The sequence below is a fragment of the Primulina eburnea genome, chromosome 10, assembly GCF_022965805.1.
Source record: "Primulina eburnea isolate SZY01 chromosome 10, ASM2296580v1, whole genome shotgun sequence".
Lineage (NCBI taxonomy): Eukaryota > Viridiplantae > Streptophyta > Magnoliopsida > Lamiales > Gesneriaceae > Primulina > Primulina eburnea.
In genome coordinates, this window is record NC_133110.1 from 14,988,491 (window position 1) to 15,001,804 (window position 13,314).

Consider the following 13,314-nt stretch of genomic DNA (forward strand, 5'->3'; position numbering starts at 1 on the left):
TAACTTGAAGTATAGTGTTAACATCTTGGCTGATACTTATAGATGAAAATCAAGCGTCAAGGGCTTATGTCATCATGACTCTGGTGGGAAATGTGAAGAGTTTTATCATACGCAACCGACGGTTCACTCTCATTCATGCACGTGTTTAGGGGGAACATGGTTAAGAATGATAATCATTTTCTGTAACCGGTTCCACATAATAATATCAATGATCCGGTTCATATTATGTGGACATAATTAATCCACGTCATTTTCGTAAACCACACCCAAGACTTTTTCGACTGTCCCTATATGAAGTGACGGTTATCTCCTTGAAATTTGAAAAAACTCATTTTGCCGCCGTCCAAAAATTTCAAATATTCTTTTAAAATTCTCCACCAACAGTCCTCCACGTGGACCTGTTAGTACGTCCTTGAACTGGACATACATACCCTTACTCACCTCATTGTTCTTCTTGCTCACTATACAAGAACCAGTTTACAGAATCCTTTCAAGAATCATCAAATGGCTGCCTCCATTTCATAGAATACAGTGGCTATCAACTTTCCATCTGTCTCCTCTATGCCCAACAAACCAATGAAGGCCATGTTCCGTACAATTGAAGAATCTGGGCTTCGAACTTTTCTGGGATGTCGGTACTCATACTCTGAAATATTACTGAAAGAGTTCTTTGAAACTGCTCACATGAAAAATGGAGAAATTCTCTGTTCTGTTCAGGACCAACACTTTACTTTCACCCAGAAGGTGTTTGCTGAATTGTTTAAGTTACCTACAGCAGGTGTCACTGACTTCTCTACACTACCAGATGGTAATATTGATATCTGGCGTCAAACCTTCTCACTCACTGCCTCTCCTATCTCTCATCCAACTTGCCAAAAGCGAGATCTAAAGATTGAATATCGACTGTTGGCTGATATTGTGGCTAAAGGAATTCTTGCTAAAGCTGGTGCTTATGATAAAATTACTCTGGAAAAATTTCTTGTTATGGCAACCATCTCCTCTAAACTAGGAATCAACTGGTCTGATATCCTCTTCAACATTCTGGTGGCCATGGTAAAGAAAGACAACCAATCTCAAGGATTTACAGTTCCAATTTGCCACATGCTAATTTCTGCCGGTGCTCAACCAGTTGAGATGATTGAAGTTGGTAAAACCAAGCTGTTCTCATGGGTATCGGTTGACAAATTCATTTCGAAAAACAAACCGACGGATGAAGAATTCGTCCAAGTCAAAACAGAAACTGAGGTTGAATTTTTGAAACAAAAGAAAGCGATTGCCTCCACTCCCAAGGAAACAAAAAGAAAGCTGGTTCTGAAATCCAGTTCTAATGAAGAAACTAAGGATGACATTCCGGTTTCACAAGTGTTCAAAAAGAAATGAACCGCTCCTGCCAAAGCAACGAAGATTAAGCTGATCAAGCATATCTCTGCACCACTTATTCCTGCACCTATCCCATCAGTCTCGGTTTCAAAGTTAAAAGGTATTCAGATTACAGAAAAGGATATCCATTCATCTTATTCATGAGTTCCGATTATTCTTTCATCAGACAAAGGCAAACAGGTTATGAGTACCAATCCTCCGCAAAACCATGCAGTTCATACGGCAATCGTTCTCACAAGTCAGCGTGTTTATGAAGCTGTTGAGTCCAAAATCAAGAAGTTTGATAAATGGGTAAAATATCGCACTGCTGTCTCTTTTGATTCACTCATCGAAACGGAGAAAATAAAGACTGCTGCAAAGCTTGAACGGTCCATTTTGGAATGGGCAGAAACAACAGATATTCCAACCGCTCTTCAAAGACGTGATTTCATAGAAATTCAAATGAAAGAAAGCACTCTTCGAATCATCATACAGTTAAAAAGGAGAAATTTTGATCCATCTAGTCCTACAGCTCAAGATGACTCTGCAGTCATATCTCAACTTGAAATGGATGCTCTGTCTCTTGCTACATCAGTCGCTCTCATGAGAAATACGCTCAATCTTCCAGCTAGTTCAAATCAGAATAAGTTTGACTCTTTGATGGATATTCATGATGACTTCAGCACAGAACCAGTTCCACCAATTGCCTCTCAGAAGGCTTCTTCGTCACAACCTTGCACTAGTTCCAAACTCACTTCACCGGGCATTTCGACAACAGCTCAGCTGGAGCTAAATCTTATTCAGGACACTCAACGGTCATAACAACAGCTGGCCTCTCCCACTTGTCGAGATGTTTTATCTGATACACATGATAAATCTGCATCACCCAAGGCTATCGTTGAAACAAATCAACCAACTCATGGAGACACGGTTCCTACACCATCTGAAACACTTCTGAAAGAAGGCTCTTCCTTTCCCGAACAACAATGCGGTCTAGATATTTCAATTGTCCCAGTTGTTTCGTCACCACATTCTGATACTGGCATCATTGCCTCTCAGCCCTCTGTTGAGTCAATCAAAGCTTCAGCTCTTTCAGTCGATGAAGCAGAACAATTTCTATCTAACTTTGAAGCTGCTCAACCATATCAGGACTCTATTGTATCTTCACCAGATCCTCTTCAGGTTGTTGCTCCAATGGAACTTCAAAAGCAGCCCTCAGCTTCTTCGACAGACATTCAGAAAGCAGAGATAAACATCTCCTCAAAACCTTCCTCTGCCAATGATCAAATTGACAAACCAGAGGAATCCAAGCTCATTGGGTCAGCATCTTTTGTATCAACTGACGACATTGATAAATTTATTGAGAGTATCACGGATGACCACCTTGACATTGACCCCTCGCCTTTATCTGCCAAAGCAACCTCATCTAAATTAATTGCTTTCAAGGGCAAACTTCTTGCTGATCCCAAAGCACCTGAAGACGAAGAACTTTTCGCAACTGAAGAAGAAGAAGTTGTCGAAGCAAACTTCCATCAGGATCTGCTAAGCCGACTTGTCAATATGGATCAGTCTATCCTCGCTCTAAACCGCAAACATTTTGATCTAAAAGAGGATCTACAGACTATCAAGAGCAGTATATCTAAGGATTTTGCTGCCATCACTTCAAAGGTTTCCAACATTCAGTCGACTAATGTCAATATGTGCCTTGGTCTTTCATCTCAAATCACTCGTATTGAACAAAGAATGGATGCCCAAGGAGCTCAACTTACAGAAATTATGGACTTTTTGGTAAATGGTGATGTCAAAAAGGGGGAAAGAGAGCAAGAAAAGCTTATTCAAAAGGAACTGGCCGCTCTAAAGAAAAAGGAAGCCAAAGGATCAGAACCTAAGAAATAGCAATATTGTCTCTGATTTGGCTAACAGAATTTCGGCTCAGTTTTATCATCACCAAAAAGGGGGAAATTTTTAAGAAATGAAATTTCAGGAATTTTGGTGTATGACAAATTAGAAATCAACCGCGGTTGGAAATTCTCAATCGCTGATTTTCAACCGCTTATTCTTTAGATTTCAGCCGATTCATTTAAGAGACTTACTTATTGCTAAACGACATTCTCTTACCGGTTGTATGCATTCAAAACCTCGAAGTCAACAATCTCACATCGATTCCAAGGAAGATGTGCATTTATCTCTCCTTCCCAGAAAAGAAGTTCAGAGACAATTTTCATGATCTGAAGATATATGCACAGTCGCCTAAAGAAGAAAACCTCAAGTAAAGAGCCTCAAATTTATGATAAGCAAAAGGAAGATTAAATGCGGACATTTATTGCTCATAAATATGAAAGCGACTTATCTGTTTCAGGAGCTCAGGTTTACGTTAACAGTACTTTCTGACCGTTAGATCTTTTAGCTATATCATCTGGGAGGAATGCAAGTTATTCACAAGCAAGCTACACAACTCTAACATCGATTGAAAAAGTTTATCAGCTTGCCTTCATAGAGATCTTTGAGCGCTTTCACAGTCTACATTTTCCATTATCGCTCTTTTGCACGCATCTCCACAGACATATATTTGATCATTTAAGGATCTTTTCGTGCTACCAAAACAATCTACTGTTCTATCAATAACCTGTGGTTATTTGATTAAAGTTTGGAAGTCTGGTGAACTAAGGGTTCTTAAAAATCCAGAAGTGTAAAGTGATCACTAGGAGTTCCAAAACAGGCAATGGAATAAGTCCTGATTGGATTGGGCTGTTACAAACGATTTGTAAAGTCAAAGTCTTTTAGTGGAATCCTTCCTACCAAAGAAAGAAGGGGTGACGTAGGAATATTCAATCTCCGAACATCCATAAAAATACTGTGTCTCTTAACTTGTGCAAACTGTTATCTGTTATTCATATCCTTGTTGTTTAGATTGTCAAATCTTTAAGAAATATCTGTCAAAAGGAAGTGAACCGTCTTCCGCACACTTTAGTGGTTCACCTCTTTCGACCGTTTGAGAAGGGAGTTTTTCGAACCGCCTAAAAACGGTTGAAAATACATTTTAAATAAGAAAATGTGAAAGAGTTCATTCACCCCCCCCCCCCTCTTAACTCTTTCTCGATCCTAACAATTTTATAATAAAATCATGTTTATTGCTTGTATCTTTGTAATTTTTGCAAAAATATCATACATTACATATTTGAAAGGTTTAAACTAGAAAATGTATTAATCTATCTAAGGATGTTTAATTTTTATTTGGAAAAAAAAAAGAAGTCAATTTTAATATTCTGATCAATATAAAAATATGATTTATGAAATCTTTTTGAGTGATTATCCATTGTGATAAAATCAGGTATTAAAGTATATGGCCCAAGATATACCTTAAAAGAGTGCCTAAAATTTTAAACTCACACATATTTTGTAAGTGAGTAGAGAGGACTGAGAAAACAGCTTTCGAGCCTTTATTGATCATGAGAGAGACTATCTATTGTTTAGATCTTGAGTTCTTATTTTGAAAAAAAAATGATATTTCCTGAAAAAAAAAGAGAAAAATACAAAAAGGAAGATATTGAATATCTAAGTAATTTTTAAGTTATATGCTACTATAAAGGCCCGAAAATTCAAGTTTTAAAATTTGCGGAAAAATTAAAATATTTTTTTTAAAAATAATCAAAATTGCCTCATTCACAAAATCAACTTATAAATCAAGTATAAATGTTCAAAATAGCAGCGGAAGAAATTATTACTCGCCAAAATAACTAGTTAAAGTATTCAACAACTGATAAAATGTTTGAGCATAAAAAAAATGGCAAGTGCTGTAAATGAGGTCCTCGGGTGCCACTACTGCTGATCCAAGCTAGCTCACTTGTCTCCACCCTCGGCCCCGACATCATCAGTACCTACAACAATCAAGTCTAGTGAGCCTAAAAACTCAACATGCATATATCGTAAATAACGAGTAAATAATATAATAAAATTTGCATGGGAGTAAAATATCATGTCATGAGCAATTATAATACGTGCATAACTGAACTGAGAATCGTAGTGAAAATGTTTGCTCCTCGGAGCCCTGTGCTGAAATAGCATGTAATAATTTTATGTTGAGATTATGGTATACGCAAGTGGCCCCTGCACCGAACTGAACTGACCGGTAACTGGCGACCGGGTTTAGTAATGTTTGTCTGATCAGACTAATGCCACAGTATACTGTGTGAAACTGAACTGAACTGACCGATAACTGGTGACCGGACCGGTACTGGCGATCGGGTTTAGTAATGCTCCCATGATCGGTAACTGGCGATCGGGTGAAGTAATAATCCCATGATAGTAAAGTGGCCACAAGCAATATCGCATAAATCTCAAAATTTATATTTTGCACGTGATATAATTAAATAACATCATTAAATATGAACAATTTCGATCTTCTTGCATTAAAATCATATACTTGCGATATTTAAAAATACTTATATGGCTTGATTGAAGAGTGAAAGAAGATATAAACATGCCTTGGTTTGTTTTGACAGAAAACAAATGAAATAACGACGCGGCGCGGCGGAGACGGAGTGCTCTTCACTTTCTCAATTTTTCTCTCTTAATTCCTTTAAACTAAGCATGCACCATAATTATTATAATAGCGTAAAAAATCGTAATCGTGATGCACGAACATTAAAAAAAATATCATGATTTGTGATAAGGGCGCTGCTAGGACCAAAATCTCACCCCGGGTGCAAAATGACTGTAAAGAAACGTATTTCGTATTAATAAATTTTCGAAATTATTAAAATTTTCTAAAATAAATAATTATCTTGTCTCATTTAATTAAAATAAACATGTAAATAGTTTTTAACTTTAAAATAACAGCGGAAGCAAATATTGTTTCAACCAATAATTTAAAAATACTCAAACGTAAACATCAATTTAAAAATAATCCAACATATTAAACTGAGTTTGAATAATAAAAGGTGGATAAACTAAATCGTGAGGTCCTCGGGTTTACTATTGATGTCCCAAGATCGCTCACTGGTCTCCGTCCGCGGTCCCGACCTCATCAATACCTACAACAATCAAGTCTAGTGAGTCTAAAGACTCATCATGTATATATCGTGAATAACAAGTAAATATATTGTAAAATCGCATGCAACATAAATAAAGTACCATAAAGCGTATGGTAAAAATCATATCATGAATAATTATAACTACGTGCATATCTGAAAAGCATACGTAATAGCTTTGCTCAATAGAGCTCTGTCGTAACATATCATAATTTTCTGGTAGAGATAATGTTTCTAAGCAAGTGGCCCATAACATAACGTAAGCGCCTGATCAGACTAAACCACAGTATACTGGGCGGTAGAGATCAATCACAGACCTTGGACTGGATGTATGTACCCATACATAATCATAACCGGTCGTAAGTCACCGGGCGGAGAGGTCCTCGGTTGCGCCTACCGACTTCCAAACCCATAAGCATAAGGTGGCCACAAGACATATAGCATATATCTCAAAAATAAATATTTTATATTTTATGCATGTAATATAATTATAACCTTATTTTTACCAGATGAGTTGGATCGTTCCCAGGCTTGCTTCGACTTACTACTAATATGTGACACATGCAATAAATCTTAACTTGACAAAATTTTAACAATAGAACCAAAAACGAGACGATTCGGACCAACAACTTGATTTTTAACCATGGCTTCGTACCAACCCGAACCAACATTTAACCATGAGTAAAAATACCCCAAACATACTGAAAAATATGCATAATAACTATAAAACACGAAAATAGGTGAAAGGAATCCAAAAACATAAAACACTCTTTCGAGAGTCATTTTGGCACCTTTCACCGTAAATTCTCGTACAACTTCTAAACTCGACCAAATCACGAACGGCCAAAAACATGACTTTTCTAACTCATTAAGGTATTGTCCAGTCCAAAGCCATGGGCTAAAAGCCAATCAAGAACTCAAACTAACCTCAAAACCAAAGATGAAAGTTGCTGTAAAAAAAAACCAACAGTGGCAACTTGGGTGTTTGTGGTGTAAACTCTAAAATTTATTGACCAATGGCTTGAACCACCTCCCAAGGACTCTTAACAACATCTTAAGGCATATCTTGGACCATGGCTAAGGGCTTAAAGCCAATCACCAACCGAGCCATTACCTATGACACGCACAGCTCCCACCCGAGAGTACCCTTTGGGGTGTAGTTTGATGTAATGAAATATTTGGTTGTCTTGTGTCGTTCCAGTGGATATTTAATCGACCGTGGCTCGATTCAAACATGATGGAGTGTTGTATGAACCATGGCTATGGGCTAGGAGCCAACCATAATCCACACAACATCCAAAAAAACGAAAGCATACTCTTACAGAATTTCAAAATATTAAAACCGAAGGACTCATGTCTTGTTTATGTAGAAATTTTAAAGATCCGTGAACCGAGCTTAGAAAAGACACCTTGGTCACGTCCTAGACATGTTAATGTAGGGTTCTAACCATGGCTACAGCCCCTAGGACAGTCATGACTCGAACCCATCCATTAAACAACACAATGACAGAAACTTGACACAAAATCTGTCACTCCTTGAAATGTTGCTGTCATGCCTTTATTCGAGATGTTTGAACTCAAACCAATGACACCCTAACATACTCTAAATGATGTCTAGATGCAGCTTTGTAAGCCTGGACTCGAGCAACCCCCTGTCAACAACATAAAATACTGAAGCGTGAAGCACACATCATAAACCGAAAAGCTGTACAGATATTTTTTTTTTTTGGAGAGTGTTACTATCAAAATTCGGTTTGTCCCTTGATTTATGAACATATACAGATTTAAAATAGCTAGTATAACTTGATAGAAGAGCAAAGGAATAATATATACATGCCTGAAATTTGTTTTGAAGAAAAACAAATCAAAACGACAATACGACGCGACGGGATCGGAGTTGGCTTCCTTCTAGTTCAGCTGTTGTTATTCTCGATTATTTGCTGATGCTTTCTTCTGTAATTTCGAAGGTGGGGTTGTGGGGGATGTAGGCAAGGAAGGTGAATGATTTAATAGGTGCTAAAGGTGACATTATAAGCCTTAAAATGAGAGTTACAAGTGAAGTTTTGAATGGAATTTGAAATGCATTTTGATTCCTTTTTCTGCCGATTCTTTTATCTTCTTCTTGCTGTTGTTTATGTTTTAGTTGCTAGCATGAAGGGGTTGAGGAGCTTCAAAGAGAATTATGATACATGTATTACCCTTAATTATGGAGTTTAAAAGTGGGAAATGAATGCACTATTAAAAAAAACATTTAGTGGTAAATTTGAATGGGTTTGAATTGCTTCTCCTTCACTCCTTATTGTCGTTGGTTTTTTTTCTCATTTCTTTGTTGCATGGTCTCATTCATTTGCTAGAAAATTAGTTGGGGAGAAATGAGGTGCTATATTGCATTTAAATTTCCTACTAATTAGATAATTAGAATAGGACATGAATACACCATGAAGTGTAATTAGAGATAGTTTGAATGGAGAGTTATCAACCTTTGAAATATTTTAAATGTTGGTCATTATTATTAATTTGCATTGTATATTTTTATTTAAACCTTGTATTTTAATTGTTTAAGACTTTAAACCTTCATTATATTTATTTTAATGCATTAACAAATTAATTTAGTTTAGCATCTTGCTTAGAACTTTTGCATGGCATACATGACCTCAATTTAAATGTTTAAATGATATGTTTAATTTCTTGAATATATTTACCCTATATTAGTTCATCCCCATTTGTTTACCCATTTTACTTACACTTTAATTAAATATTGAACCTAATAGAATTTATTTACTAATTTGACGACCATTAATTTAATAAATCCTAAAACATTCTTTTTCTTCAAATTAAATTATTTCTTGATTTAAATTAAATTTAGGAATATTTGTCTTATTATTAATTTTATCTCCAATCTCCAAACTCCGGTCCGACCTCGCGTATTCATCCTGAAAAGACAATACTAAACATCTACCTTTAAAATAAATAATCATGATTTAAAACTTCATATTTAATTTAAATAATAGAAATTATGCATGGCTTATACGTAATCTGATTTTCGGGTTCTACAACTACTAGCTCAACTGGTACCAGGATTGCTGCCAAGATCTATATAAGTCCAGGAGGTCTTGGGTTCTAATCTTGGGGAGGTAAAAGCTCCAGTGCCTGGGCTGGAGAAGTTCTATGAGTAATGAGTAATGGGATAACCGTGAGGGGACTTAAGCCCAATCGGGAACAGCCCATGTGCATTACAAAAAAAAAGGCGCCTTTTTTTATCGAGCAACTGGACTCTTAAAACCCTTAAACCCCATAGGAACTGCCCTTAACCCCAAAACCGAAGCACTACATGAGCAACAATTACCAGCCTAGAAACCCATCTAAACTACACTTGAGCCAACTTGAATTTTTTATCGAGCCATGTTCGAATCACCATGAGCCCACCTCAAGCCAGACCCCCTATGGACCCTACTGGACCCTTAGCACCCTTAGGAACCTACCATAAGCTCAAAACAAAGACACCCAGCAGATGCAAGTAGCAGCCGAAGAAACCCATCTTGCCAAGGACTATATATCGTTTCTGTTGCTAGGACTTAGCTAACTCAACCAGGCCCTGAACCATCCTCTCTAGCACCCTCTTAGGACCCTAAGGACCTAGCCTAGCCTAGCCCAGCCCAGAGCCCCGTGGACGAGCCTTTCTCCCTGCACAAGTTGCTGAACCTGTGCGCTACTCCTTGAAGCTCTTGGGTGGTCTCCATGTTTTCTTGCTTAGCCTCTTAACCAACAGTCCAGCCCTTGAACCAACTCTTCAGGCACTCTCTTAAGACCCTAATGACTCGATCCATCCCAGCCCAAAACCCCCAGGCCGAGCCCTATCTCGCCAGCACTAGCAGCAAACCATGCGTTGCTTTCCCTTGTGCTCTCGGGTGGACCTTGAGCTCGACCATATCCTTCCTAGCTTGACTCCGATTCTTAAACCACCTCTCACATAACCTGTACAGCCCTTTTCCATCCTACTACAGCATCCCCTCGCATCATTAAACCAGCAACCGTGAGTACCAATCAAAATAGCATGAGCACATGCAATCCGAAATATATTTCATTGAATGGTTTAAATCTAAACTTCTCATGCATGAACACAATTCCACAGCATATATACGTGTATGATGCACGAAAAAATGATACAAATCATGCCTGTTGATCTTTTATGCGAGAATGTTGAAGAGAAGAGCAATCGGAGAAGCCTCGGATGTAGTTCTTTGCAAGGACGTACAAGTGTAAACTAAGGCCTCACAGCTGGTGTATTAATAAAACCGAGAAGGCACGTTTCTGAAAGTGAAGGGTGTCGGTTGGTGTGAAGGTGGTAGGGTTAAGGTTTGGTTAAGGAAGTAATGATATAAAATAATTTAGCTAACGGGCTCAATTTCTAAATGAAAAAAAAATAGAAGAGTTTTAAGTCTAATAAGCTTAAAAATAGGCTCATTAAATCTAAATACACTCTCGAAAAATATTTCGTGTTGGAAAGTTTTTGAAAATATTAGCCGAACCCTCAAAAAGTCCTCCGATTCGATAAATTTACGTACCGTTAAAAATTAAAATCATGCGGTAAAAATACCCCATAAATTCCAATTCTTGAAAAATACCTTTAAAATATTTTATATTAATTAATAAAAATTAATCGTGTAATTAAAATAATTTTCCTAAAAATTATCCGGTCTCCGTTCTTCGTTTGAGCACGAAATGCAACTTAAAAATCTTTAATACATGAACTTATAAAATGTATGGAATAAATTCTACCATGCATAAAAATAATTAAACACAAATTAATAAAATAAACATGCATTTTATGCTTTAAAGGAATTTCATAAAATACCAACAAAATTTAATAACTTGCATGCATATGTCTCACGTGGACTTTTAATTTTTCGAGACGTTACAGCTACGACCCATATATATAAGCTGGACAATCAGTTGAACTGTTCTTTGATAAATCAGTTGAGCTGATTCAGTTTAGTCGATCAGTTGGTGTAATCAGATTGCATCTTGATAGCTTCAGTTTTGCTCGTTTAACTGATTAGTTCGAAGCCTGATCAGTTCCAGCTTCCTGCGCACTTAGGTAAGATCATTAGAAATAAAATAACAAGTTTTGTTATCATCAAAATCAAGATTGCGAACATGAAATGTTCCAACAATCTCCCTCTTTTTGATGATCACAAAACTTGAACAGTTCAAGAATTTTTTTTAAAAAAAATTTAACTGATTCTCTTCCTTTGTGAGAATAAAAAACATTTAAAAACGATTTAAAAAAAATTTCAATTCGAGGAATAAGAAAACTCCTCCTCACTAAATGAATTTAAAAGCAGGTTAAAAACGAGTTTAAAACATTTTTCAGTTCGAGGGAAATGAAGCTCCCCCTTACTAACTGAATTTAAAACTCCTCTTTAAAAATAATTATATACGCCAAAATTTAGTATCTTTAATCATTCAAGCAGTTTAGGTAAGAAATCTGGAGATATCAGTTCAATCATACAGAAACATAATTGGATAATCATGATGTTTACTTAATCAAGTAAGCGTCCCGTGATTTATACATTTGAGCACACCAAAAGTGTAAGGGAAATGCTACTACAGTAGAAAATATTAAACAACATCAAATATCAATCAGTTTATGCATGGCAGAACTGAATATGCCAACAACTGGTTGCCTTGAACTCTTGAAGTGCTGCAACGATCTTGAGTCTTGACACATCACAAAAATTTAATCCTAATACATATAAAGTCATTGTAGTAATCACATTCCACTAATTTGGCACTTGTGAGGAATCAAAAATCATAATATATACATGCAATTTATCAATACTCTCAAACCCACAAAAATATGAGAATAAAACTAAGTTTACATTTGATCCCTCAGCTTACATGTTTGCAACTTGTTCTCCAACTTCTTGAAAACGAACAATATATAATTAAGGTAAGGAATAAAGTTATATCTTTCAGTTGTTGTATGAGCAACTATCCTTACCTCACCTTGATTTCCCTTGAATTAAGGCAGCTCAATCCATTGGATTCTTCCATCAACAAGACTTGTTTGTCTTCTCGTCATGACACTTCTAAAGTCCCGCAAAGAAGAAATAGCAATGCCCTCGATTGAACCGGCTATCTCACCACAATGTGAATAAATCTTTTTGTACAAAGATACTTACTTGTAGGAGTTTATACGAAACCAAATCTAGTTCAATCTCACTCTTTTGGGCCTTCAAATTATTCTTTTTTTTTTCTTTTTTCGGCCTCATTTTATTTTTCTTTTCTCGTATATTTTTCTCTTTCTATGGTCATCTCACTCTTTTGCTCATTTTTTTTTGGTCATTTCACATTTATTTTCTTAACTTCGAGATATTTCAGTTGACCCTCTAGAACTTCTATATCTATAAATAATAATAATAATAATAATCATAATCATAAATATAGACTTCTAATATAATCTTGTGTGTTTTTACACATATTATAAAAAAGATTTAAAAAGGTAAATTTTACACGAATGAAAAATGAAATATAACCCTTGTGTTTAACAGGAACGTAGTATTAGACATTGATGGATAATTTCGATTGATAATTAAATAACAAGTAGTGTTTCTCCAGGTATACCGATGGCCTTTCTTATTAAGAAACATTTTTTTCCCCAATTTTAAACGACCATTTGGAAAAAGTTCGAAAAAATGTGCACTGATGGACAAGAAACGAAGGTAATGATTTATTATTAGACAATCATGCAATCCAAAAATTAATTAATGGTATAATCAATATCTGAAAATTGGAGAAAGAGACACAGTCTTATACTACGGATCTGCTAATTAATGTTTGAGGATCGGAACAAATTAAGTCATATGTTAATCAACTCATAATCTGGATTTTTAGTAATGTAATCACACTATTTACCCATATG

At 36.1% G+C, this 13,314-nt stretch overlaps 1 long non-coding RNA gene across 1 annotated transcript; it reads right to left on the minus strand.

The window, feature by feature from the left end:
* Positions 1-6,210: 6,210 nt before the first annotated feature.
* On the minus strand, positions 6,211-10,632 carry LOC140803857 (uncharacterized). Its single transcript, XR_012111955.1, has 2 exons — positions 10,566-10,632; positions 6,211-6,392 (listed from the first exon to the last, which is right to left on the minus strand). It is a non-coding gene; the product is annotated as an uncharacterized lncRNA (long non-coding RNA).
* Positions 10,633-13,314: the final 2,682 nt, after the last annotated feature.